At 44.2% G+C, this 26,923-nt stretch overlaps 1 protein-coding gene and 1 non-coding gene across 3 annotated transcripts in view; both read left to right on the top strand.

Annotated features, from left to right (window-relative positions):
* The window catches only part of LOC145531678 (uncharacterized), a 468,005-nt gene that overhangs the window by 276,034 nt on the left and 165,048 nt on the right, over positions 1–26,923 (top strand). The gene's annotated exons all lie outside the window — the stretch shown is intronic.
* Positions 3,727–3,831, top strand: LOC145533571 (U6 spliceosomal RNA). The gene has a single exon (XR_014074170.1). It is a non-coding gene; the product is annotated as a U6 spliceosomal RNA (small nuclear RNA).

Here is a 26,923-nt window from a genome sequence, read left to right as displayed (position 1 = left end):
GTGATAGTTTCAGGTGAACAGCAGTGACTCAGCCACACATATACATGGATCCATTCTCCCCCAAACTCCCCTCCCATCCAGACTGTCACATAACATTGAGCAGAGTTCCCTGTGTTATACAGTAGGTCCGTGCCAGTTATCCATTTTAAATATAGCAGTGTGTACCTGTCCATCCCAAACTCCCTGACTATCCTTTCCCCCATCCTTTTCTCCCAGCAACTGTAAGTTTGTTCTCTAAGTCTGTGAGTCTGTTTTGTAAATAAGTTCATTTGTCTCATTTCTTTTTAAATTCCACATATAAGTGGCATCATACAATATTTCTCCTTCTCTGTCTGACTTACTGCACTCAGTATGACAGTCTTTAGGTTTATCCTGTTGTTGCAAATCAAATTATTTCATTCTTTTTAATGGTTGCATAATATTCCACTGCCTGTATGTATCATGTTTAACGTTTTGGGACTGGCTAACTCCAGCACCATCAGTCCCTGGAGTTTTATCTGAATGACCAAGTCCATCAATCATTTGTTCCTTTTCACTGCTCAGTAATACCCCACTGTACTTGCTATGTGCCATGGTCTGTTTAACCACTCACCTATTGAAGGACATCTGGACCATGTGTGGCTCTCATAAGTACAACTGCTGTGAACATTACTGGGCAGGTTTTAGTGTGAGCATGAGTCTCACTGCTCTGGGACAAATGCCAGGAAGAAGGCTTTGGCAGTTTTTGATTCATATACATTATTTGTTCAGTTGCTCAGTGCTGTCTGACTCTTTGTGACCCCATGGATTGCAGCACTCCAGGCTTTCCTGTCCTTCACCAACTCCTGGAATTTGTTCAAACTCATGTCCATTGAGTTGGTGATGTCATCCAACCATGTCATCCTGTCGTCCCCTTCTCCTCCCGCCCTCAATCTTTCCCAGCATCAGGGTCTTTTCCAATGAGTCAGCTCTTCACCTCAGGTGGCCAAAGTATTGCAGCTTCAACTTCAGCCTCAGTCCTTCCAATGAATATTCAGGGTTGATTTCCTCTAGGATTGACTGGTTTGATCTCCTTGCTGTCCAAAGGACTCTCAAGAGTCTTCTTTACCACCACAGTTCAAAAGCATCAGTTCTTCAGAGCTCAGCCTTCTTTATGGTCCAACTCTCACATCCATACAGATTATAGAAAACATTAATATGCTGTCCCTATTGGAAGTGAATGCCAGTCACACACACCAATCAAAGGAAAGATGTAAAATCTTACCCACATCTGAATGTTTATTTCTACATAAACAGAGGACTAAATATAGAGACTCTCCAGCATTTATGCAGCATCCACCATATGCCAGTTTATATACCAAGCCTGTTTTGTGTACTAACTCACTTGCCCTCACAGCATCCTTTGGAGGTATGTACTACCATCTTATAGATGAAGAGTCAGACAGAAAATGCTCCAGTCCTTTGCCATGTCACTGCAATCCTTGGCACTGAGAGTTAGGCAGGCTGGCTTGAGAATCCCTCATTTGAAGCACCAGCAGTGATCTGAACCTCACTCCTAGATCTGTGGGTCATCCCTTCTGGGTTGGATGAGGTGGCAAAACTCATCGGGTTGGGTCAGCATCTATCAAACTGGCTCTGCAAAGAAAGGACACGTGGATTTGTGGGTATAGGACAATGGCTAGCTGACTTGACCGCCTCTCAACTCACTGCTGTGAGCTAAGCTCGCTTTATTCGACCATCTCAGACAGATGGAGGTTTCTCCGGGCTTTTAGATCTCTAAGAAGTCGATTTCACCATCCTCCCTTGGTTACACACTGCGATATTTCACAGCTCTCACTGGCGGTATGTTCTGCCTCTCCGTGTGGCCCAGATCTGTCTCACCGAAAGCTGAGCCCCCGATCATTTGTCTCCCTTCAGTGAAGATGTGGAATTGATGGCCCCACATCTCCTCGACAACACAACTTAAAGGTACTTGTTTCTAACAGAATCGCGCGTGGCCGCTTTACATGAATCATGCAGCTTTCCGTCCTCCGAAGGCATTTCATATTTCCACCAGGCTTATAAAGTATTTAATATTTTCATATGCTCCAGTGTAAAGCCATCTGTTGCAGTGACAGGACAAAATGTGGAAGGCAAGAACAAGCGTATGTTTAGGGAAAGATTCCATGGAACGTTAACAAGAAAGCTATGTGCTACTCTGGGGTGTCTTGTCGAAAATGGCTAGGGAATTTGGGGAGGCATGGCCCCTGGCACTGGTATTTATAAATAGGCAGTTATAGATGACACTTGCTCTTTTACTCCTGTCCTGTAAATTTAGACTGGATCCTCAGTGTACGCGGCGGCAGGGACCTCTCTGAAAGGAAATAGTGGTATCATCTGATTTTCAGATCTTTATTTCATCTTGGTTTTCCACATGTGTTTCAGCTTTTTTAAAAATTGGAGGATAGTTGTGTTATAATGTTGTGTTAGTTTCTGCTATACAACTACGTGAATCAGCTATACGTATACATTTATCTCTTTCCTCTTGTGTTTTGCCTTTTTGTTATTGTTTGGGGCACTGCATTGGGAAGCTGCTGCATGCTAGACTTGCGTCTTGCTGAAATTGTGTTTCAGAAGAGTTACAGCTGTTTATCAGAGCCTAATTTCTTCTTCTTTTGTTAAAAAAAAATTTTAATTGGAGGATAATTACTTTGCAACATTGCGTTGATTTCTGCTGTACATCAACTTGAATCAGCTATAAGTATACACATATCCTCTCCCTCTGGAAGCTCCCTCCCACCTCTCACCCCATCCCACCCCTCTAGAGCACCAGATTTCAGCACAGAGCACAGAGCACCAGATTTCAGCTCCCTACATCATACAGTGAATTCCCACTGGCTATATCTTTTACATATGGTAATGTATATCAGTTCAGTTCAGTTCAGTCACTCAGTCGTGTCCGACTCTTTTCCATCCCATGGACTGCAGTATGCCAGGCCTCCCTGTCCATCACCAACTCTCAGAGTTTACTCAGACTCGTGTCCATTGAGTCCGTGATGTCATCCAACCATCTCATCCTCTGTCGTCCCCTTCTCCTCCTGCCCTCAATCTTTCCCAGCATCGGGGTCTTTTCCAATGAGTCAGTTCTTTGCATCAGGTGGCCAAAGTATTGGAGTTTCAGCTTCAGCATCAGTCCTTCCAGTGAATATTCAGGACTGATTTCCTTTCGGATGGACTGGTTGGATCTCCTTGCAGTCCAAGGGACTCTCAAGAGTCTTCTCCAACACCACAGTTCAAAAGCATCAATTCTTCGGTGCTCAGCTTTCTTTACAGTCCAACTCTTACATCCATACATGACCTACTGGTATGTTTCGATGCTATTCTCTCAGTTGGTCCCATGCTTTCCTTCCTACCTACTGCTGTGTGTGCATAAGTCTGTTCTCTATGCCTGCATCTCCACTGCTGCCATGCATATGGGTTCATCAGTACTATTTTTCTAGATTCCACATATATATGTGTTAATATATAATATTTGTTTTTCTGACTTACCTCAGTCTCTGTAATAGGCTCTGGGTTCATCCACCTCATTAGAACTCAGTCAAATGCATTCCTTTTTAAGACCGAGTAATAGTCCATTGAATATATATACCAGACTTCTTTATCCATTCATCTGTCAATGGACATCTAGATTGCTTCCGTGTCCTGACTGTTGTAAACAGTGCTGCAATGGACATTGGGGTACATGTGTCTTTCTCAATTATGGTTTCCTCAGGGTATATGCCCGCATATACTAAAATTGAAATGATACAGAGAGGATTAGCATGGCCCCTGCACAAGGGCCTAACTTCTCATAGCCATGGTGTGCCCTTGCTAATGCAGAAACAATCAGATGCGACTCCATCTTGGCTGCCCACTTGAACATGAGGATGTCAGCTGCTGCTAAGTCGCTTCAGTCGTGTCCGACTCTGTGCGACCCCGTAGACAGCAGCCCACCAGGCTCCGCCGTCCCTGGGATTCTCCAGGCAAGAATACTGGAGTGGGTTGCCATTTCCTTCTCCAGTGCATGAAAGGGAAAAGTGAAAGTAAAGTCACTCAGTCGTGTCCGACTCTCAGCGACCCCATGGACTGTAGCCTACCAGGCTCCTCCGTCCATGGGATTTTCCAGGCAAGAGTACTGGAGTGGGGTGCCATTGCCTTCTCCGGAGGATGTCAGCACAGTCCTCTAAAACTGACATGACACCCCAATGCCACCTGCTGAACTGAGCTCAGAAAACTCAAAAACGAATGTCTCTGAGGTAGGGCCCGTTGCTCTTGGGGGGAACACCATGGCTAACATTCCCTGGGGATCAGACCTGACAAGCGTATAAGGGTCACTGTGCCTCGACTGGCTTATTTCAGCCTCCTAAGCCTCTTCCCTGGCGGGGCCCCTCACTGTCTTCATTTCATAGACAATGGAGCCATTTTCAAGAGGATGATTTTCCCAAGGTCGCACAGCTCATGGTGGGCAAACCTTGGATCTGACCACGGGCAGGTCCATAAACAGGATGCTTCACCACTATGTCTTATAACTGACGTTAGTAAAACAGGAGAAGCTTGTTCACTGCCTCGCAGAGCAGTTCTTCAGATTGTGATATCAGCTGCAACATGTCAGTCAAAATAAGGCAGGCTGTCGCAGCGTGGCCTCTGCAAGCTTCAGTTCTCAGCTACTTCTTTTTTTTTTTTTTTTGCCACACCAGGCAGCCTGTGGGATCTTAGTTCCCCAACCAGCAATGGAACCCACACCACCTGCATTGAAAGCATGGAGTCTTAACCACTGGACGGCCAGAGAAGTCCCTCTCAGCTACTTAAAAAAAAAAAAATTGTTTATTTTTGGCTGTTTTGGATCTTCCTAGCTGTGTGGGCTTTTCTCTAGTTGTGGCAAGTGGGGGCTACTCTCTACTTCGAGTACATGGTCTTCTCATTGCGGTGGCTTCTCTTGTTGCAGAGCACAGGCTCGACAGTGCTGATTTGATTTCCCACTGGCTGATTTGCTCTGAGGCATGTGAAATTGTCCCAGATCAGGGATCGAACCTGTCTCTCCCTCATTGACAGGCAGTTGTTTTTTTTTTTTTTTTTTTTTTAACCACTGAGCCATCAGGGAAGCCCCCTCTCGGTGACTTTTTAAATGTTTTATAATTTATTTTATTTATTTATTTTTGGCTGTCTTGGGTCTTCCTTGCTGTGCCGGCTCTTCTCTAATTGTGACGAGCAGGGGCTACTCTCGAGTTGCAGTGCATGGGCTTCTCCTCTCGGCGGCCTGTCTCGTTGCAGAGCACGGGCTCTAGGGCGTGAGGGCTTCAGTAGTTGCAGCGCATGGGCTCAGTGCTCGGGGCTCCCGGGCTCCAGAGCACAGGCACAGTAGTTGTGGTGCATGGGCTTAGCTTCTCCGTGGCAGGTGGGATCTTCCTAGATCAGGGATCGAACCTGTATCTTCTGCCTTGCCTCCAAGCCACCAGGGAAGCCCCCTCTCAGCTACTTTTTAACTCTGTGAGTAAAGTTCAGTGAACCCCAGGGGGGAGCTTGCAGAAGGAACTTGATGCGAAGACAAATGAACAGCTCTTGAGAGTGCTACAGCAGAAGAAGATCATAGTGGTTAACCGCCTCCCCCTTTAGAGACCCCTCCTTTATATCAATTTTGAACTATTTTCTACCAACTCCTGTGAAAAAGTGTCTTAGATCATTCACCTGCTTTCAGTCCTATTAATAAATGGATTAACAGCACATGTAAGAACCTAGGTCCCAACGGTAGCCATGTCAAAAGAAGACAGTTTCTGGTTAGTTACTCCCAGGCTGATAAAATTCATGATATAGTAGGATGCAGGGGGATTTTTAAAAATTGGAGTTTAATTGCTTTACGTGTTGTGTTAGTTTCTGCTGTACAAGGAAGTGAACTGGCTTTATGTATGCATATATCCCCTACCTCTAGAACCTTCCAATCCCCTTCCAATCCCACCCCTGTAGGTCATCACAGAGCGCTGAGCCGAGCTCCCTGTGCTATACAGCGGCTTCCCACTGTGTGTGTGTTTGTGTGTGTGTGTGTTAGTTGCTCAGTCATGTCTGAGTCTTGGGACCCCATGGACTGTAGCTCACCAGGCTCCTCTGTCCATGGAATTCTCCAGGGAAGAATACTGGAGTGGCTAGCCATTCCCTTCTCCAGGGGATCTTCCCCACCCAGGGATCAGACCCAGGTCTCCTGCATTGCAGGCAGATTCTTTACCATCTGAGCTACCAGGGAAGCCCACTAACTATCTGTTTTACACCTGGTAGCATATATATGTCAATCCTGTTCTCCCAATGTGTCAACCCCCCTACTTCCTCCCCTGTGTCCACATCTCTGTTCTGTATGCCTTCATTTCTCTTCCTGCCCTGCAAATAGATTCATCTGTAAGCAGGGATATATATTTTCCAAAAGAGCAAGATTTCTCATCAGATCAAGTGAAGAAAAACAATCAGGGTAGCTGAGAGAAAAGACCAGTTAGCTTCTAAACACCATTCATTTATTTCAGTCAACTCTCTCAGTGGGACATGAGGGTTTCTTCTATAAGAATCCCTTTTAGACCCATGGGTTTTTCCTGTGGGTTTTCGTCTTGACTATCAGATGATAATGATGGGCTATAAACTTCATGGAGACAGAGAACAGGTGAACAATGTGTAATTAATCGCTAACACAATGCCTGGGCCATATTAGGACCTCGATAAATGTTTTTAGAGAATGTATGATCCTATTGGATTGTGGCAGAATATTTATTATCTGTTGCATCCTGGTAAACCCAAGTCATAATTTTATCCAATAACTGGATGATGCTTTCAGAACCCTATTAGAAGAAAGCGTGTTATTCCTACTCACTAGTTTCTTCTCTCCTAAAGCCGAGAAATGTGGGTAATTATTTTCTGAGTTATGGCCAGGACACTATGCCTAGGAAGAGCAGTGACATCGTTGTATCTAGCCTCCCGTCTGAAATATTGTCACAACCTCGTATAGGGTGTATAACGGCAGCACTGTTCCAGAGTCCTGTTCCCCAGCACTCTCCATTGGCAAAACGCAGCTTACGGTTAATGCAACAGTGAAAATAAATTATTACCATTCTCCGATTGTGTGACAGGTCAGTAATTAACTTATGTCACCAGTTGGCCTCCCACAACTGTGTTTATTCAGCTCCATGGAGCACTTTTCAGGGGAAAAGGAAAGATCAGCAAGGCAGCCTTTGTTTACTGTGGATGCTAAATGCGGGTAGAATACATCTTTTCCTGTTGACGAGGAAATAAGTTGGTTGTTAAGACATGATTTTCCATTCTCCCAAATGATATGGTGATTCAGGGAATTTGAAAGCTACCCTGGAATTAGAAAAACATAAAGAAATTGCCCTTTATGTGTTAATTGAGCTATTGTGCCTATTTTCTTCAGTTCCTTTTTCCTGTATAGTCATAGCAAAGAGCTGTGTGTAAAAAAAAAAAAAAAAAAGGTATGAAAAATTTTAATTAAAAGAAAAAAAATGTTTTTATTTTTTTTCCCATTGTAGGTTAAGTGCCTATCATGCAGCCAAGGGACAATGGTATTAGATTTGTAATAAGTACAAGTAAAGCTTTTCATTTTGATTGGATTGGGTGTATTTTTCATCAGCATCTCCCACGTGAGCCATGATTCCGAAGACAGAGACTTGTAATCTTCTGCAGTGGGAACGATGCAGCTTAAAAATCAATAGGGCAGGAGGTGTTTCAAGTTCTCATTATTGTAATGTGTCAACATCACTTCAGTGACCCCAGAGTCCTATGTTGGCTGGTTTTTCCCCTGATTTATTGTGCAATCTCGCAGGGCAAACTATAATTTCACTTGGAATCAGCAAGTCCCCATTTATGGTTTGTGTCCCAGTCTCCAGTCATTAGGGCATTCTCAGGGAATCGATCCCTCCTGTTGTTGCTAAGAGCTGAATGGAGTTGTCACCCGCTTCGATTACAAAGGCGCCAGGGGAAAAAGAGGCAGTGAGGGCGGGCACCTCGGGGAGCGAGCTAGGCTTGGCGAAGGGCTTCCTGGATGTTCCTCTGCCGCCACTGGGAGGACTTCCACCTTTTCTCAGGACGCCTCTTACAAAAAAGCCCCATCACTGACTTAGAGCGGCGCTCCCTCGCTTCTCGCGCATCTTATGGATGATGGCATTCTCCTTTTAAAACAAGGGGCGAGGGCCTTCCTTGAAAGTCTGTTCTGGCACATTTTCTAGAACTTGTTGAGTCACGTCAAGTCTTCTTAAATTGTCTGATTGGAGAACAGAACTTCTCTGATCGTCACTCCGAGACTACAAAGCCAGAGTTTGCATCCTTTTCCTGGTTGGCAAAATAGCTAGGAACTTAGTGAAACTTCCTTTAAGAAGATGACCCTCTGATTTAAGAGTGTGTGTGTGCATGCACACACACACACACGTGCACACACACACACTCTCAAAGCTCCTTTCACTGGAGGGTAATGGATGAATGCTAATATGATAGTTTTAAGTCATCCTATAGCATCCGTAGCTAGTCTGCATGCTAAATCCCTTCAGTAGTGTCCAGCTCTGTGTGACTTTCTGGACTGTAGCCCTCCAGGCTCCTGTGTCCATGGGATTCTCCAGGCAAGAATACTGGAGTGGGTTGCTGTGCCCTCCTCCAGGGGATCCTCCCCACCCAGGGATCGAATCCATGTCTCTTATGTTTCCTGCTTTGGCAGGTGGGTTCTTTACCATTAGAGCCATCTTGGAAGGCCCAAAGACTTTAAAAACAGGTCCGCATTAAAAAAAAAAAAGAATCTTAAAAAGTTCTTAAGAGCTCCATTTATCAAAGTCCCTGAATCTCATTCTAGGACATACGTTCACTTCATAGACATTTACTGGGTTCTCTTCTGGGCTCCAGGTACCTCTTTTCATATTCTTTTTAAAAGTATCTTTATTTATTTATGTGGTTGTGCCAGGTTTTAGTTGTGGCACACAGGTCCATTAATCTTCCTTGTGGCATTTGGGATCTTGGTTGCAGCGTGAAGGGTCTTTAGCTGCGGTAGCCAGGCCCCCTGCATTGGGAGCGCAGGATCTTAGCCACTGGACCACAAGGGAAGGAGCCATATATTTTTCTAAGCTGCTAAATCAAGTGGTTCTTCCTCTGAGGCTCTTTATTGATACAATGAGTTCTTGAGTCTCCCAACCCTCTTAGGACTTGCCTTCTTCTCTGAATTCAATCCCCTGGTGGCTCAGTTGTAAAGAACCTCTCTGCCAATGCAGGAGACCCAGGCTTTATCCTTGGATCGAAAAGATCCCCTGGAGAAATGAATGGCTACCCACTCCAGTATTCTTGCCCGGAGAATCCCATGGACAGAGGAGCCTGGAGGGCTACAGTCCATGGGGTCGCAAAGAGTCAGAGATGACTGAGCGCTAGATTCACTCACTCATTGATTCACTAAATGATAGAGATCCTGTAGGTGCTGCAGAGATAATGGTGAACAAGAGAGACAAATTTCCCTTCTCGCTGAGGGAAAGTGCGTCCTTGACCTTGAGGGCTCAGAGGGATGGAGCCCTGGTTCCCTTGATTCCTGAAAATGGGTGGGGTTATTCCCTCCTTAACAGGATATTACCTATTAGAGCTTAAGCATGACCTTGCTTGTTCTTTATGCACTGACCTCAGGTGGTGAGAGGACATGGGAAGATCAAATGCTTCTACTGATGTTTCTAACCCATGGGAGGTTGTGCATATGTACCTATCGGGACCCAGATCAGCTGTGACCCCAGAGAAATTTGACATCAGAATCCCTGTCCTGCCCTCCATTCCTCTTCATGGCCCGTTAAGCCCAGCTCTGTGAAGTTCTGTGTGTGTGCTCAGTCACTTCAGTCGTGTCTGACTCTTTGCGAACCCGGGGACTGTAGTCCACCAGGGTCCTCTGTCCATGGGATTCTCCAGGCAAGAACATTGGGATGGGTTGCCATGCCCTTCTCCAGGGGGATCTTCCCGACCCAGGGATCGAACCCCATCTCCCGCATTGCAGGTAGAGTCTTTATCATCTGAGCCGCCAGGGAAGTTCTAGCAGAAGCCTAAGAGGCTCCTGCAACAGAGGCATAATTAGAAGCTCAGATCCTAACTCCACCAGAGAACCTTGAGCAAGTCTTTCTTTAATTGGAGTGCAATTGCTTTACATCGTTGTGTTAGTTTCTGCTGATCAACAGAGTGAATCAGTCATAGGTATACACATATCCCCTCCCGCTAGAGCCTCCATCCCACCCCTCTAGTTCATCACAGAGCACCCAGCTGAGCTCCTTGTACTATTCAGCAACTTCCCATAACCATCTATTTCACACATGGTAGTGTGTATATGTCAGTGCTACTTCCTCAATTCGTCTCACCCTCCCCTTCCCCCACTGTGTCCACAGTCCATTCTCTTATGTCCCTGTCTCCATTCCTGCCCCATCTAAATAGGTGCATCAGCACTATCTTTCTTGATTCCATATATATGCATTAATGTATGATATTTGTTTTTCACTTCCTGACTTGCTTCACTTTGTATGACAGACTCTAGATTCTTTCACCTCAGTTCCAAGTGCAGTAAGAAGGCAAACCTTAACTCTCAAGCAGTTTCCAGCCTCTGCTTGCATTATATTTGCTAACAGCGAGTCACATGGCCAATGTCAGAGTCAAGGAATAGAGAGATGGATAGTAAGGGAAGAAGCCAAGAGCTCTCCTTGGAAAGGTGTGTGCAAACAGGGCTGAGGTAAGTTTGTGGCCATATTTGTAATCCACTTCATCTCTCTTGGAAGCAAATCATTCATTGAACGGAATGATATCCTATGAGGAGGTCTTTCCGTAAGCTAGGCCTTCCAGCTAAAATTGTTGTTTTTGTTTAGTCTTTCAGTTGTGTCAGACTCTTTGCAACCCTGTGGACTGTAGTCCACCGGGCTCCTCTGCCCATGGAATTCTCCAGGCAAGAATACTGGAGTGGGTTACCCTTTCCTTCTCCAGGGGATCTTCCTGAGCCAGAGATTAAACCCAGGTCTCCTGCGTTGGCAGGTGGTTTCTTTACCACTAAGCCACCTGGGAAGTCCTCCTAAAATTATCCTTTACCATTAAGTGCAATAATAAGGGACTTCCCTGATAATAAGGGGCTCCCTAATAACTCAGCTGGTAAAGAATCTTCTTACAATGCAGGAGACCCAGGTTTAATTCCTGAGTGGGGAAAATCCACTGGAGAAGGGATAGGCTACCCATTCTAGTACTCTTGGGCTTCCCTTGTGACTCAGCTGGTAAAGAATCCACCTGAAGTGTAGGAGACCTGGGTTCTATCCCTGGGTTGGGAAGATCTCCTGGAGAAGGGAAAGGCTACCCACTCCAGTATTCTGGCCTGGAGAATTCCATGGACTGTTTAGTCCATGGGGTCACAAAGAATCGGACAGGACTGAGCGACTTTCACTTTCACTTCACTTCATGAAGTCCAAGCCTGTAGTCTCTCCTTTCATAAGTGCAGCCTTCTGTTTACTTTATACCTGATCATCCTCCTTATCTTTCAAAGTTTAAGCAGTGAAACTAAAAGAGTTTTTCTTTTTCTTTCAAGTGTAATGTCAGCCCAGAGGGAGGGTAGTCACGCGCCTCTGGTGACACTGAGCATCCTCAAGATAAGAGCCCACATATCTCGGGGGAGCTGTGCACACCTGCCTGATGGAGCCTACACCAACAGTGTTCTGACAAGTGTGTTTAATTCTGAGCTTCCTCATAGCCCTCCTGTTGGGAATCTATTTGCTTTGGATCAAGGATGCTGGTGCCTCCAGCTTCGACTTCACACTCCTGTCCTTACACATCAGCTGGTTTATTTGAGAGATCACTTGAGAACCTCATACATTAGTTTTCCTGATCCTGTGGGCACCAGTTTATGCTTCCACTGGCTGGTGGAGGCACAGATTATGAGAGCTGTGGTAGAATAAGGGATGTTCAGTGGTTTCTTCTTTAATGATAAACTAAATGGTGTTCAATTAAAAGTGCAGAGGGCTCAAGATGACAGGTAGGCAGAAATAAGACTGAGACCTGCCTTACCTACTTTTTAGATAACACTGAGCTTTGAAATCTCCCATTAGTAGATAGATGGATGACTGTGAGAGATCCTAAGGCTGCATTCTCCCACTGCCGTATTAGTGTTCTGAAAACTCCATTTATGTACATTTGATTGCAGACTTGCAAACTTCATTGTCCAAAAGCAGAAGAAAGTGTTTCAAGTCGGTATTTCTATTTGAAAAGCAAAGTCCACTCAAATTGTTTTTCTCTTCACTGGACTTGGGGATTCTGCTCTGGTTTTGAGGCTTCTTGCTCGGTGGATGGGTTTGAAATATTCTTTTAAGCTGTTGACTGTCAATCACTTTTATATAGTTGTCACTTTCAGTATGTCACCGTCAATAGCAGACTCGTAAAGCTTGCAGATACTCATTCTCACTCTGACATGCATAACTCAATTGAGCTTGGTTTATAAAAAGAATCTAAAAATACACAAATTGATGATTAGGAAAAAATGGCTTTCTGAAAGGATCTTTTATTTAATGCACAGGGAAATAATTCCTGGAGATAAATAGTCCTGCTAACTCACTTTTTCATTTATTTCAAATATATCAAGACCCTACTAAATATTGGTGTCAGTGTTAAAAATGTTGAGTGAAAACCAGCAAGGGATCTGTAACCCTGAAATTTACAGTGTGGTGGGGTTAAGAAAGGAAGTTAGATGGGGGACATCAAGTAACCACAATACAAAAACTGTAATTATCATCTGAGATAAATGTCCTAAAGAAAAGGTACCAGAAGAATCGATGCTTTTGAACTGTGGGGCTAGAAAAGACTCTTGAGATTTCCTTGGACTGCAAAGAGATCAAACCAGTCAATCCTAAAGAAAGTCCACCCTGAATACTCTTCGGAAGCACTGATGTTGAAGCTGAAGCTCCAATACTTTGACCACCTGATGCAAAGAGCCGACTCATTGGGAAAGACCCTGAGGCTGGGAAAGATTGAAGGCAAAAGTATAAGGAGGTGGCAGAGAAAGAGATAGATGGATAGCATCACTGACTCAATGGACATGAGTTTGAGAAAACTCTGTGAGATAGTGGAAGACAGGGAAGCCTGGTGTGCTGCAGTCCATAAGGTTGCAAAGAGTTGGACAGGACTTAGGGACTGAACAATAATAGAAGGTAATACACAGCTGATCTTTCCTGAAGGGTTGCTCTGGGAAGGGAAGCCGGGCACTGGGCTCATTGTTTCATAGGCATCATACTTGACCTTTCGGTCTTTCGTCTGTTCTGTTCAACTGCCCACGTGTCATTTAGCCCCGACCTCCAAGGTACACGGCTGTCCCTCCCCTGCTCTGTTTCCACTGCCACACCCTAGTCCCAGCCACCATTGTTGCCACCTTTGTGACTGTAACAGCCTCCCTCCTGGACTCTTCAGGATCTGTGTTTGCCCTCCTCCAAGTCATTATCCACATAATAGCCAGCATTATTTAAAACATAAATGCATTACACACCTGTGTTCATAATAGCACCATCCACAGCAGCCAAGTGTCTGTTAGTGGATGAATGGACAAACAAAATGTGGTCTCCAGGTGCAGTGGGGTACTATTCAGCCTCAAAAAGGAAGGAAATCCTTCCATAGGCTACAACAGAAATGAACTTTGAAGATGTTATATTAAGTGAGATAAGCTGGTCACAAAAAGACAAATACTGCAGTAATCCACTTAGACAAATTATTAAGAGTTATCAAGTTTATAAAAATAGGAAGGAGAATGGTGGTTAGCAGAGGCTAGGATCTCTTTGGGATACCAAAGACAGAAAGGAATATTTTTATTTACTTGGTGCGAGACTTCAGTTTTGCAAGATGAACAAGTTCTGGAGATCTGTTTGACAACCATGTAGATACACTTAAGGGAACTGAACCATACGCTCAAAAGTGGTTAAGAACGTTTGAGATATATATATCAGAAATAAACCCTGAATATTCATAGGAAGGACTGATGCTGAAGCTGAAGCTCCAGCACTTTGGCCTCCTGATCCAAAGAGATGACACATTGGAAAAGACTTTGATGCTGGGAAAGATTGCGGGCAAGAGGAGAAGGGGATAACAGAGAATGAGTTGGTTACTTAGCATCACTGACTCAATGGCATGAATTTGTGCAAACTCTGGGAGATAGTGAAGGACAGGGAAGCCTGGCGTGCTACAGTCCATGAGGTCACAAAGAGTCGGACGCAACTTAGTGACTGAACAACAACAGTATGTGTATGTGTGTGTATTAAAAGCATGTATTTAAACCACAATAAGAAAATAATCTCCCACAAATTCCGTAGATAAATTCAGTTATTCCCCTTCTTCGATGTTGTCCTGTTATGCTTAAAAAAATAACAAAAACAATCCAGACCAAACCAAAGCAAAAATGACTGTGGCCCATAGGCTTTCAAAACATCTGGTCCCTGCCTGCCTACCTCAAAGGCCTCTTTCTCTGCAGCCTGTGTCTCCTTCACTCTGCTCTAGCCCTTATCTCTTTCTTATTCATCTTAAAATGTGTCAAGGTCACTAACACACTTTGCATTCATTCATTCTTCAAACCATGCACTCTTTCACTAGATTCACAGAATGAATGTTTGCTACACTTTAAGGTGCAAAGTCAATTTAAAGAAACATTTGTCAATAAGAAGAAGGAGGAGGAGGGAGGAAAAGAGAATGATAAAGATGCTGATCATGATTGTTATCATTAATATTATTAATTTTAGATGCCTCACTTCTTAGTTTCTCATTACTAAGGAGTGTATAGTTTCCCTTTTAAAAGATTTTACTTGAAAGGCATTCCAAATGGCACCATCCTTTTGGATGAGGTTTTTAATGTCTATCACTGACCTTGAGAAATGACTGATTTTCTTCCAAAAATGTGACAGAGATGTTGTTTGTGTTTGAAGGTTTCCAAGATATTTATATAGAGAGAGTCTTCCAGTGCAATCACATGATCTGGTAAAAGGTTTCACTGGGGCTGGCCAGGGGACTTACAATTTAGTAAAAGCTGAATTTGAGGAAATGGGAAGTGAACTATGACTCTGATGGTGAGGGAGAAATGGCGTGGATGATGGCTAGCCAGCTTCAGACAATTGGCTACGTGAGTTGGGGGCAACCTTGTTCCCATGCTGGAAGCAGACATGTGACAATTGGCTACGTGAGCTGGGGGCATCCTTGTTCCTATGCTGGAAGCAAACGTGTGACAATTGGCTACGTGAGCTGGGGGCATCCTTGTTCCTATGCTGGAAGCAAACGTGTGACAATTGGCTATGTGAGCTGGGGGCATCCTTGTTCCTAGGCTGGAAGCAGACGTGTGACTGTAATTTTCCTGGGGATGCTCCCAGTTACAGAAAGCTTCTGACTCTGATTCCCTATTTCTCTATGTACTCTTAGCAAGACTCCATAATGAAAGGCTTCCCAGGCGGTGCTAGTGGTAAGGAACCTGCTTGCCAATATAGGAGACATAATGAGATGTGGGTTGAATCCCTGGGTCAGGAAGATCCTCTGGAAGGGAAGGCATGGCAACCCACTCTAGTATTCTTGCCTGGAAAATCCCCTGGACAGAGGAGCCTGGCGGGCTACAGTCCATAAGGTTGCAAAGAGTTGGACACGACTGAAGCAACTTAGCATAATCAAACGACCTAGAGATTGTCATACTTCAGAGAAGACGAAAGTGGAAATGTATGCATTCTCATTCTCATTATAAAAGTTTGTTTTTTATTAGCCACTTGGTCTCATGTGGCTGGCATGGAACAACCGTAATGGAACCATCATTGGATTCTGCAGGCAGATCTGAAAGCGGCTTTTCAGGAACTTCAAGTTGAAGTGTTTTTGAGATTTGAACGGCTTTTGTTCATGGAAAGTCACATGCTATGCCACAGAAGCTGACTCCTGCTTTCCTCATGCAAGTCAGCTCTTGTTCTGGACAACACGCAGAGTCCCTGACCTGCCTGAGCTGCTTTCCTAAGAAACTCGTGCTTTTGGTCACAGAGGGGACCAGGTGAGGGGCAGCATGCACAGATGACAGCACGCTATTATCATTCACTGGTTCACTGACTCCCTAAGAAATCAGAGTCTATTGCATTTCATGTGATGCAGAAGTCAGTAAGGATGAAAGCTCACGGGTTCCTCTGGAGACACGGTACCAAATGAATTTTAATGGTCTCGATCCCTCCCACAAACCCGGTTGGATACTCTGTTGGGCAATAAAGTTTAAAGGTTGGAGAAACGCCAAATCTGATCCCAGAGAAATCTCTGCTTCTTTGTCCCCGCCTATGAAAAAAAAAAGAAAAGAAAACCAATTCATTGCCAGTACCTGGCAGGGGTGATGAAGGTTTCTGTCATTTGTTAAGTAGCATGGCACCCTCAAAAAGCTTTGTATGTGCAAAAAACAGAAACAAAAATCAAGACATGTCTTCTTTAATGCTCACTGATTGCTGACTGATGATAATTTGGGGTGTAAAAGTCGGGGAGTCCTCTGAGTCCTTCCATGTGCTGCTTTTCTCTCTCCCTGTCACAAGCTGCAAGATGAGTTGAAGGGTAGATTTTTTTAAAGCACTGTCTAAGTTAAAGGCAGCTGGGATCCCAGAGGTTAGAGGGAATGAGTCTTTGTTCAGTTGCTAAGTCCTGTCCGACTCTTTGCGACACCTTGGTCTGCAGCCCACCAGGCTTCCTCATCCTTTGCTATCTCCTGGAGTTTGCTCATGTCCATTGAGTTGGTGATGCCATCCAACCATCTCATTTTCTTTCACCCCCTTCTCCTCCTGCCCTAGCCATGAATAGATACTGGAGGCAAAGTCCAAAACTCTTGCTGGTGTTACAGTGGATTGAATGTTGCAACGGTCCATGTTCCAGGGACTACCCATGAGACCGACAAAGAGAAAGTTGAAGGAAGGAGAGAAGACTGTGATTTTGAAGTGGTCAGTACCGGGCCCTCAAGGGCTTTTCAAGAAGGAGAGAGAGAGAGGCCAGTATAACCTGATTCCATGTGGCTTCCCCTATGCAACATTTTTTTTAAAGTTCACCCTGCACTTTTCTAAATGCCTATCATGTGGATGAAATACGTCCCTCTTGGTAGATGGAGAACATCTTATGCAAAAACAAAGGACCTGGAAATTTTCCTTCTGTCTTCCTGGGCACTGAGCTGACGTGGGGGAATTTAGAAACATACAGTCTTGGAATCAAAATGAGTGTTCACGCCTGCAGAGGCAAGGAGCCCATGGAAATGACCAACTAGCATTGCTGAGAATAATTATTGTCAAATTGAGTCCATTGTGAATTGTCCTCGGAGATATGTCCTGGCAAGAACCAGCACCAAAGAGAGAATTTTAATATTGACTGACTCCCTGGTGAAGAAAGAAACCTTTAGCTTTATTAAAGGTGGAAGCATCGGTAATTTGCAGGTAGAATGCATCAGTAACATACGCTATAGGACATCATGACAGAAAATTTTTTTGAAAGGCCATTGTCCAGAGGTGATGATTCAAATTCTGCCTGTGGCTTTTCTCTGTATCAGTGTGTCTGGACTTGAAGTCAGAATGTTTTTATTGAAAATATCTTGATTCTGCAGGAAACCAGAGAGTCTGCTAAGCTCTTTCTGGAAGAGTCCTTCCTGTGAAGTTCATGGGCTTATGACCCCATTTCACAATGACCAAGTCTTCTCCAAAGACTTTTCTTCACCAGCCAAAGAGAACAGAGGTGCTCACCTGTGCATTTCTTCACAAAAGCATCCATTACAGTTTTGGGGAAGGATAATTGCTTTACAATGTTATGTTAATTTCTGCTGTACAACAATATCTGTGACTCTCCATGCCCACAGAATTGAGACCACATCATCTCCTTAATCTACCTGCCTTCTCATCACATTTCTGAAAACCTCCCCCGCTCCGTGTGTGTGTGTGTGTGTGTGTGTGTGTATGTGTGTGGCGAGGGCATCCCACATGCCACCAAGCAACTCTCAGACAGCAGGCGAGTGTCCAAAATTCAGCTCAATTCTGACTCTGCCTACCTGGAGATAGCATCAGATTCCACAGGTGAAGGGCTCAGTCCCACAGACCATACCCCCACTACATAGACTTCAGGTGCCTGTCTCAAGTCCAAGTTTGTCACCTGTGCTTCTGATGGACTGGCTATAAATCAGAAGTACCTGTGACCTTGATTAACTTGCTAGAGCAGCTCACAGGACTCAGAGAAACATTTTACTTCCTAGATCTCTGCTTTGTAAAAGGATATAACTCAGAAAGAGCCAGACAGGAGAGGGGCACGGGGCAAGGTGGGGGAAGGATCTGGGGCTTACCTTCCCCCTCCAGGTGCCACACTCCCTGCTTTCCACATGTTCAATAATGAGGAAGTTCTCTGAACCTTGTCCTTTGGCATTTTATGGAGGCTTATTATAGGAGTATACGTGCTCAGTTGCTCAGTCATGTCTGACGCTTTGCAATGCCATGGACTGTAACCCTCCAGGCTCCTCTGTCCATGAAAATTTCAAGGCAAGAATGCTGCAGTTGGTTGCCATTTCCTATTCTATATTACTTGAGAGTTGGGTCATACAAGAGGCTGAGTGCCGAAGAATTGATTCTTTTGAATTCTGGTAGTGGAGAAGACTTTTGAGAGTCCCTTGGACTGCAAGGAGATCAAACCAGTCAATCCTAAAGAAAGTCAACCCTGAATACTCATTGGAAGGAGTGTTGCTGAAGCTGAAGCTTCAGTACTTTGGCTTCCTGATACAAAGAGCCGACTCATTGGAAAAGACCCTGATGCTGGGAAGGATTGAAGGCAAAAGAAGAGGGTGGCAGAAGATGAGATGGTTAAATAGCATCACCTACTCAATGGACAAGAATTTGAGCAAAGATAGTGGAGGAAAGAGGAGCCTGGCAGGTTACAGTCTATGGGATTGCAAAGAGTCAGAAACGACTTAGAGACTGAATAGCAACATTACATGACATAGTCATGATTGATTAAATCATTGATCATTGGCAATTGATTCAATCTCCAGCTCTCTTCCCTCCCTGGAGGTTGGGAGTTGAGGTACCCCAAGTTTCAACCCTCTCACCAGGCATTTGATTTCCCTGACAGCCTGTCCCCATTCTTAGACTGCCTAAGGGCTTTCCAAAAGTCACCTCACTAACATCACAAAAGATGCCTTTATTGCTCCTATGACTGGAAATTCCAAGTGTTTTAGGAGCTCTGTGCCAGGAACAGGGTAGAAGATCAAATGTGTGGGTGCATGCTAAGTTGCTTCATTCATGTCTGAATCTTTGAGCCCCTATGGAATGCAGCCCACCAGGCTCCTCTGTCCATGGAATTCTCCAGGCAAGAATACTGAAATGTATTGCCATTTCCTTCTCCAGGGGATCTTCCCGACCCAAGGATCGAACCTGAATCTCTTACTTCTCCTGCATTGGCAGGCAAGTTCTTTACCACTAGTGCCATTGCTTTTCTAGATCTCACAGTCATAATACTCAGCTAGTATTGTCTTCAGTGTACTTGTATGTCCTGTTTCCATGATCTGGAATGCCTCCTTCAGCAACTCAAAGCCCCTTGCCTTCCATCCCAGTCTTTACTTGGACAAATTCCACTCTCTTTTGATACTTAGCTCAAATGTCGGCTCTGCAAAATGTTCCTTCATTCTCCCAAATAAAATGAGTTTATGAAATCTGTATTCTTTTCATACACCTCTACAGGAACACCTGAGTTGTTTATTTAAACTTCCAGGCTTCAGATTTCAGCTCTGCCTGGCACCAAGTGGGTGACTTTAAGTAAGCAGTAGTAAGCCTCGGTTTCCTCATCTTTGAAATAGACAGAGGCTTCAGACTGATCTCATATAGTCACGAAGATAATAAAACAGTGATTGTAAAACACTTAACAGCACGCATCAAACAATACCTGCTGCTGTGTTGTTAAGATTATTTTGGGTGTATGTGTTTAAGAGTCTATAGTTTCCGAGTAAGAGATTCTCAAGTATGAAGCTTATTCATTTTTAGCACCCAAACACTGCACAATGCCCAGTTCCTAAATAAAATCCAACGTTTTCATGGAATTGAAAAAGACACCTTTTCACTAAAAAAGGCTCTGGAAGACAGCATGTTTGTTGTAATGATGTTGATCACTCACCACCAGTCATTTGGGAGCAAAACGAAAATTCTTCTTTTCTCCATTCTCATCCCCTGGAATTTGATCATTTTGATTAGAAATGCAGTTTTTAGTATTATATATGTAGTAACCCCCCCCCCCCATGTCTAAGAGAAAGCTTTGCCTCAGCAGAAAATCATGTGGTCATAGGAAGACAGGCAGACGGGGGTCAACATGGGGACCCTGTATCTGAGAAAGGACCCTGATCTTTGCATATCGAGATCTGCCAGTGAAAACTACCCTCTTCCCACCACAGAACATCCTCTGGGGTCAGAGAGAGAGGACCAGACTACATCTAGAGCTGTAAGAATCTTTTCCTGCTCCTGAGATACTGACATTATAAATATTCCTTTTAGTCCACTTATCCAGATAGTGACACAGAAATGTGCAGACATGTGTCCACTCCAAACCCTTGTGACGAGATCACTGGCTCATTGTGGACCAGTTCTTAGCAAGAAACTTGCCGGCACGAGCTGGTTCCTAATTGAAGTCCTTGGCTATTTCCTGACAAGCCACTTCACGGAAGGGCGTGATGATGTATGGCCTCCCCCAGCTCCACCACGTGCGTCTTGACACCGCCCGCATTTCTGCATATTCAGTTTGCTCTCATCCAGAAATAACTATTCTCCCTTCACCTTTAGCATTCAAGGTTGCATCCTGATCCCCATACATCTGTGTTTAGGGCAAAACTGGAGGGTCGTCAATTAATCTTATGCATGACAGTTAATTACTCCCTCAAGCCCCTTTTTCTCCATTCCCAGCTGGACAGAGAAGCGAAGAGCTCTTATTTCTGACAGCAGCATCACCCCGATCCTGACTGGCTTCTTTTTGGCAGCCTTTGCTCTCATGCCTTCACTGCTGAAGTAGGAGAGGATTTGAGGATTTATGTTCAAGGAGAATTTAGAAATGCTTTATGTTTCAGAGAGTGCTTGCCCTGGGCCTTTCAGACTTGTGACTCTAATAAAGAGAAAAAAAGCACGCACACACACACACAAAACCCAAATAGGGCTCTGTTGCTGAAATACAGCAACCACTTTTTCTTCCTCTACAAACTCCAAAGCCAGTCTTCCGCCATAATGGACTTGACTTTCAAATTACCCTCCTCATCTTCTGCCACATCCCTTTAAGCCCACAATGTTTTCTTTTCAAGGACTAAAATTTTAGCTTGTTTTCATTGGTGACCACTTTAGTTTCCAATTTTGTTTAAAGTACATGACCATGGATTGCACAGGAATACTTTTCCTGTAGGATCTCGGGCGCTAACCTTGACGATGATGTTGATGATAATGGTGATGAGGACCATTTTGCATTTAGGAGAAATGAGACCCACCAGGTTAAAATGTCTTTGATGCCTCACTGGTTTCAGTGAGTTCATTTTTGTGTCTGTTGGACCAATTCAAATCGTAGATATTCCTAAGGTCTCTTTTCTTCCCTGAAATGTTACTGTTCCTGCAGTAGTGGATGGAAAGATGGATTTATCTGTTAGGATGTCTGTGAGAGTGAGATTGATAATCAGCCATATGGTTGGTATTTGGTGTGTCTTGATTAAATTGAGGGTTGTGTGGTCCAAACGCCAAGCACAGTTTTAAAAGGAAATGGTGGTTTAGATCTTTATCTGGTTTCAGGAGAACAAAACAAAATCATCACAGATAACATAGCTGGGGAACGAGAAAGCTGATGGGTTCACTGTTTAGTCTCAATCCTTCAGTGGGGCATCAGCTGAGGGAGTCATTCAGAAAGGAACAGAAAACCAGCATTGGGCCAGGTGATTATCTGTGTCATTTAAACTAATTTGTTTCCATTTTATAGATGGGGACACCGAGGCTCAGTGATTTTAGACAGTTTCCTCAGGGTCCCAGAGACCTGACTCCGATTCAGTCATGCTCTATTTGCTACTTTGCTCCTTCTCAAAAATGTTCAGACATCCTGGACCATCCATCAGGGAGATGGAATTCAGCCCAATCCCATTGCCGCTTGCTCTTGGGTCTCATTGATGCTGCTCTAGTCTTGCCTCAGGGTTGTCTAGAGCCCCTGCCCTTTGGAATGTATATCCTACTGGTGTATGTGTGTGTGTGTGTGTGTGTGTGTGTGTGTGTGTGTATGTGTGTACGCTTTAGTTGATCAGTTGTGTCCGACTCTTTGGAACCTCATGGCTCCCCTGTCCGTGGAATTCTCCAGGTAAGAATACTGAATTGGGTAGCCATTTTCTTCTCCAAGGGATCTTCCTGACCCAGGGATCAAATCCTCGTCTCCCATATTGAAGGCAGATTCTTTACTGTCTGAGCCACTAGGGAAGCCCAGGTGTGTGTGTACATGTGTATACACCTGATGCAAAGAAACAACTCATTGGAAAAGACCCTGATGCTGGGAACAATTGAGGGCAGGAGGAGAAGGGGGTAGCAGAGTATATGATGGTTGAATGGCATCATCAACTCAGTGGATGTGAGTTTAAGCAAACTCCGGGAGATAGTGAAGGACAGGGAAGCCTGGTGTGCTGCAGTCCATGGGGTCGCAAAGAGTCAGACACACGTGAGTGATGCAACAACAACAAGAGCACACGTGCATACATACATACATACATATATATATATGCACTTTCGTATATATGCGTAGAGTTTGCATTTATACAATTTGCAGAAGTAGCGGACGTTGTGCCTCCTTCCCTGAAGCCGGCAGCAGCAAAGATGCCATTTGGCCAGAGTTGAAGTTCACACAAACTCAGATTTTTGTCCCTGGCTTCTCTCCTGGAAAGGCAGGAAAATTAAGGGGAAACTCTTTTCTCAGTGGACTCTCAAGGACTGTGAGAAGATAGATGCTTTATTCCAGTGGTCCCCAACCTTTTTGGCACCAGATGAGACTGATTTCATGATAGACAAGTTTTCCTCAAACTGGGAAGAGGGGGATGGTTTGGGGGTGATGTAAACATATTTCATTTATTGTGCACTATTTTTCTAATATTGAATCAAATCATCAGGCAAGCAGTCCTGGAAGTCGGGGACCCCAGCTTTATTCTAACTACTTTCTCCCTTCTGGGTGAGAAGCTACTGCACATTGTATGCGGGTATAAAATGGAAAACTTGATTTGCTAAACCAGCCAAGAGGCTCTGCTGCCAAGAAGGGAGGGAGCTGTCTCTGTCACTGGTCCCTCAAGTGGGATGAATAATCCCCTGCCCTGGGAAGAATCTGTGTCCAATGCAGGAGACGCAAGAGATGCAGGTTTGATCCCTGGAGGAGGAAATGGTGGCCCACTCCAGCATTCTTGCCTGGAGAATCCCATGGACAGAGGAGCCTGGTGAGCTACAGTCCATGGAGTTGCTAAGAGTGGGACACGATGAGCGACTGAGCACACACAACACTGCTGATACACAGTCTGTGGACACTTGGTGAAAATTCTACAGTGGAATTGCTTAACCGGTCTGCTCCATCTGTAGACCTATTTGGTTATAAGCAAGAAAGAGTGGCCTGGGTCACTTAACTAAAAAGGATATACAGACCCCTGTGGGTTGAAGGAGGAGGTGGAGGCTGGGCCTGAAGAGAGCAGGGACCAGGGCAATTCCAGGGGCCTCGGAGGCAGGAACCCTGCTGAGTTCTGTCTTGACACCATCAGCACGAAGAGCGAACTCCATTAATTTTCAGCCTCTGAGTAACCTACATTGGGTCACATGCCTGCCCTTTGATTTGGGGAGACTGAGACATCTGATTAACGCTCCTGCCGACCTCTGTCCGGTAGGGCAGCGGGTATTCCCCCAAAGGAAATTGGAATCCTATTATCAACAGAAAGCAGACAGATACTGCTCAGAAAAATAATTTTTAAATCTCAATAAAATAGCCATGGATACCCAGGGTTAATAAGAGTGTAGGGAAAAAGTAATTCTAAAGCCACTAGAGAAGTGTCAGCTGGCATACACTTTTGGAAGGGTGATTTGTCACTTTGTATCAAAATCGTTTCACCATGTTTAGATCCTTTAACCTAGTAATTCCACTTTGGGGAATAGAGACTTTGTAAGGCAACAATCAGGCAGGTGGGAAATATGGGTATCCTAGCTGTTCAGTGTGGTGTTTTCAATAATAGTGAATAAATAGAGACAAAAAATCTAACAGTGGAGTGTTGGTAACATTATAGCAAGTAGAAATCATGACAGGGAAACTTAAAGACTGTGTTATTGTCACTTACCGGTAAAGGAAGAGGTGTATGTGCATTTTAAAGAATGGATTGAGGGACAGGAGGGCAGAGGATGTGATGGTTGGATGGCCTCCTAGACTCAATGGACTTGAGTTTGAGCAAGCTTTGGGAGATAGTGAAGGACAGGGAAGCATGGAGTGATGCAGTTCATGCAGAGTCCGACACAACTGAGTGACTGAACAACAACAATGTGTTAATTTCTAAAGCCTGAAACATTTCTCTCAGACTTTCCACTATTAATTACATTTCTCCTCCTTCAGTTCAGTTCAGTTCAGTCACTCAGTCGTGTCCGACTCTTTGTGACCCCATGAATTGCATCACGCCAGGCCTCCCTGTTGATCACCAACTCCCGGAGTTTACCCAAACCCATGTCCCTCGAGTCGGTGATGCCATCCAACCATCTCATCCTCTGCTGTCCCCTTCTCCTCCTGCCCCCAATCCTTCCCAGCATTAGGGTCTTTTCCAATGAGTCAACTCTTCGCATGAGGTGGCCAAAGTATTGGAGTTTCAGCTTCAACATCAGTCCTTCCAATGAACACCCAGGACTGATCTCCTTTAGGATGGACTGGTTGGATCTCCTTGCAGTCCAAGGGACTCTCAAGAGTCTTCTCCAACACCACAGTTCAAAAGCATCAATTCTTCGGCGCTCAGCTTTCTTCACTGTCCAACTCTCACATCCATACATGACCACTGGAAAAACCATAGCCTTGACTAGACGGACCTTTGTTGGCAAAGTAATGTCTCTGCTTTTAAATATGCTATCTAGTTGGTCATAACCTTCCTTCCAAGGAGTAAGTGTCTTTTAATTTCATGGCTGCAATCACCATCAGCAGTGATTTTGGAGCCCCCCGAAAATAAAGTCTGACACTGTTTCCACTGTTTCCCCATCTATTTCCCATGAAGTGATTTTAATTAAACATTTCTTTGTTTCCTTCCTTCTCTTCCCTTCCTCTCTTCCTCTTTCTTTTTCTTTCTCTTTTTTCCTCTCTCCCCCTTTCCTTCTCACTCTCTTCCTTCCTTCCTTTCTTCCCTCCTTCTTTTTTCTTTCTTCCTCCCTCCTCCTTCCCTCCTTCTTTCTCTCCTCCCTTCCATTCTTTCTTCTTTATCTATAACACCAGCAACCATGCATATTAAGGCCATATTGTGTTTCCAGGAGGAACTTATGAGCTAAGGAAGCTTTCTGGCTGATTATAACATTCTTTGGATACACCTCATGTGCGTGCGTGCACACATACACGTGCACACACACACACACAGATGTATCCTAATTTTTGAAACTTGAATTTAGATATATTCCCTTAAATATCAATCATCTTTATCTCCTTGAAAATTGCTATCCTTAAAACTAAATAGTGAGGGGTCTTCCTGTTGTCTGAAAGTGGAGGGGTTAAAATTGGAATTTGGAAAATCAGTCCTTATCTCTTGCCCATTTTCATCCTGTGTCTTGGGCTTAAATTAGTTACTGGAAGGAGAATGGTCCCTTTGTCAGACTCTTGGACATCTAAGCCCAGGAATTAAGAGTTCAGCTCCTATGTTCTCACCAAGGTTATCGACCAGCTTCTACAAAGCCAAATATTTTTTTTCTAATGAAAGTGGAAGGGGATTTCAGTGGAGTAAAAATGCCCTTGCATCTAGAAAAAATGGCATCTGTTTTCTTTGAATCAATTCCCAAAGATTATGCAGTACATTTTAATGGTGCTCAGGGGACCTGTAGTGTGTGTGTCTGAAAAATGAGGGTGAACATTCTCTACATCCGCCAAGAAGATAAACCGCTGCCTCGCCCCCAAAGAAGAGATCATGAAGCAAAGTATTATTAATCCAGACGTGATAGGGAATGCCGTATTTCCAGAGATGATACTTGTTAAAATGTTGATGGTAAACCACCTTCCCATCTTGGATTAATTTTGACCCAGCCTGCTCATTCATCAGAAAATGCATAATTCCATCGTATTTGGAGGATTTTTGAAAAAGAATATTTATGAAGCCATCAACTTTAGTCAATGAAATAGGACAGTTAAAAGACTACAAAATATGTCTCAGCTTGGCACAAGAACAGTGATTCTGGATAAAGCTGTTTTTATTAATTTAGCTGATGGGAAGATATGGGGGTGGCTTATAAAGTTAAATGTTACCTATTCAGGAATCACAAATTGCCTGGGGGATTACATAAGTAGGTTAATATTAATAACCAGGTTAATATTTAACTAAGGTTAAATAACCAGACTGCCAGTAAAGAACCTAAGAAAAGGTATCTTGAAAGTTACCCTTAAAGGTATCTTGAAAGTCAGTCAAGGATGTTTGTATTTAAGTGAGAAAGGGAGGGTGGCTCTTGAGGAAATTCATGTTTGATATGAAACACCTGTGTCAGCTGATGAACAGATGAAGAGGGAAAAGGAAGGGAGGGATAGAAGGGGAAGAGAGGAAGAGAAGGAAAAAAGAAAGAATCAGAGGGGTTAGTGATGCGCTGAGTACAGAACTTGAAAGTCAGGTGCAGATGACACCAAGACCTCCATCTGCGAAGCTGGACAAAAAATGGAATTAAACAGTCGGAGGTGCCATTTTCATCACTAAAATAACCAAATGTTCATCCCTTGG

The sequence above is a fragment of the Giraffa tippelskirchi genome, chromosome 13, assembly GCF_054371585.1.
Source record: "Giraffa tippelskirchi isolate mGirTip1 chromosome 13, T2T-mGirTip1v1.2.pri, whole genome shotgun sequence".
Taxonomy (NCBI): domain Eukaryota; kingdom Metazoa; phylum Chordata; class Mammalia; order Artiodactyla; family Giraffidae; genus Giraffa; species Giraffa tippelskirchi.
The sequence above is the reverse complement of the archived record's forward strand: the minus strand, read 5'-3'. Positions and strand labels throughout refer to the sequence as shown.